The sequence below is a fragment of the Neomonachus schauinslandi genome, unplaced genomic scaffold (assembly GCF_002201575.2).
Source record: "Neomonachus schauinslandi unplaced genomic scaffold, ASM220157v2 HiC_scaffold_3691, whole genome shotgun sequence".
NCBI lineage: Eukaryota > Metazoa > Chordata > Mammalia > Carnivora > Phocidae > Neomonachus > Neomonachus schauinslandi.
In genome coordinates, this window is record NW_025412379.1 from 1 (window position 1) to 1,767 (window position 1,767).

At 62.7% G+C, this 1,767-nt stretch overlaps 1 long non-coding RNA gene across 1 annotated transcript; it reads left to right on the forward strand.

Moving 5' to 3' along the window:
* The first annotated feature begins 187 nt into the window (after positions 1–187).
* On the forward strand, positions 188–1,761 carry LOC110584647. Its single transcript, XR_002480586.1, has 3 exons — positions 188–319; positions 1,122–1,259; positions 1,653–1,761. It is a non-coding gene; the product is annotated as an uncharacterized LOC110584647 (long non-coding RNA).
* Positions 1,762–1,767: the final 6 nt, after the last annotated feature.

A 1,767-nucleotide genomic window follows, 5' to 3' on the forward strand; every position in this document is an offset into this window, starting at 1 on the left:
GGGGGGGGTGGATGGGCAGGCCGTCCTAGCTTGAGTGGTGATTGGAGGTAGCAGCTTGCTGAGAGGAAGGCTGGTCCTGAGGACAAGCTCCTCCCAAGGCGCGTCTGGGCTACTCCCCACTGGCCTCCCGGATCCCCATGTGAGTCCCCTGTGTGCCACTTATTCAAGGGCTTTTGTCCTTTTCCAGGGTGATATCCAGCAGCTGCTCTTCGTCTCGGACCACCGGGCAGCTTACGATTACTGCGAGCACTATAGCCCCGACTGTGACACGGCTGTCCCTGACAAGCCCCAGTCACAGGACCCCAACCCAGACGAATACGTGAGTCAGCCCCCCAGGGTTCATGGTGGGGTTGTAGGCAGACCCCTTGGGAGGGGGCGGGTCCGGCAGGCAGGCAGGGGGTGGAGGGACACAATAGCCATGGGGACCCCCTTTAAAATAAGCCCTCTGGGCAAGAAGCCGAAGTTTGTCCTGTGCCGCCCCAGGCAGCACTGTGGTTTAGCCTGCTTATAGTTCTCTCCGCCATTTCCAAGTGAAGGGCCTCTCCTGCTTCCGGGTCTCAGGGGACGCTTGGCTTCTGTCATGTTCACCCTGCCGTCCTTAGTCCTCCTGGCCTCCTTCTGTCCCGACCGGTCAGAAGAGAAGGACGGGTGGCCCTCGTGAAGCTGGGGTCCCATGGCCCAGGCAGGGCTTCCAAGCCCGGGCTGAGTCCCTCCAGCCAAGGCCTCCGGCCAAGCCCCTGTCCCCATTTTAGGGGCAAGACCTTCTCTGTCGCTGTGGTTTGGGGCTTCAGTGAGGGTCAGGGGATTCTGAGGGACCGCAGCATCGCCACAGGACCGTCCCCACAGCTTGGCGGCTGTCCTGGCCCTTGGTTCTAAAAGATCAGAACGTCTGCACCTTTTAGGACTCAACTTTCTTTGAAAGGGCCCTGAGCCCCCCATTCCCTCCCTCATGCTTCCCATGGGGCTGCCTCAGCTGCCCACAGAGCTGGAGCAGGTGGAGGCCCATTCGAAACCAAGGCTTTCTGGTTTTCCCCCTTCCTGGCTGAACCTGGACGGTGAGGAGAGCAGCTTGGCTCCTGGCGGGGTCCCGCCTTCCTCACGTGGCCCCGATTTGCTTTCAGTACCCGGAAGGAGAAGGTGAAGGTGATACCTACTACTATGAGTACCCCTACTACGAGGACACGGAGGACCCGGGCAAAGAGCCCACCCCCACCAAGAAGCCCGTGGAAGCTGCTAGAGAGACCACAGAGATTGCCGAGGTCTGTGTGGGAGCTGCAGGCCGTGGTGGGGAGGACGCCGTGGCTGGTGTGGGGGCCAGGATGGGGTGGCTGGAAGCTCGGCAGGGAACCAGTTCCCTGGGGGCCAGGTGATCATCTGTGCTTTGTGCCCGCGGGGAGGTGGGGCAGCGGGCTCGCCACCTGCCGTGCCACCAGCAGACGTAGGCATGAGGGGGGCATGTGGCTTGGCATCTGAGGTCTTTTCCTTTTGCCCGTTCTAGTGCAGGATCGGGGGTTTCAGGCCATGGACAGCATGCCCTGGGTCTGGCTTCCTCCCGGCCTGGATGGAGTCCGCAGGGCCCTTGCTTGGCCTCGGGGCCATGCTGGGGGTCCTCTCCAGACCTCCCTGACTCCCGCTCTGTTCCCCGCTCTCAGGAGCAGACCCCACCCACCACAGCAGCCCCTCCGGTGCCCGACGCCAGCGAGGGGGCCGGGAAGGAGGAGGACCCCGGCATTGGGGACTACGACTACATGCCCAGCGAGGACTACT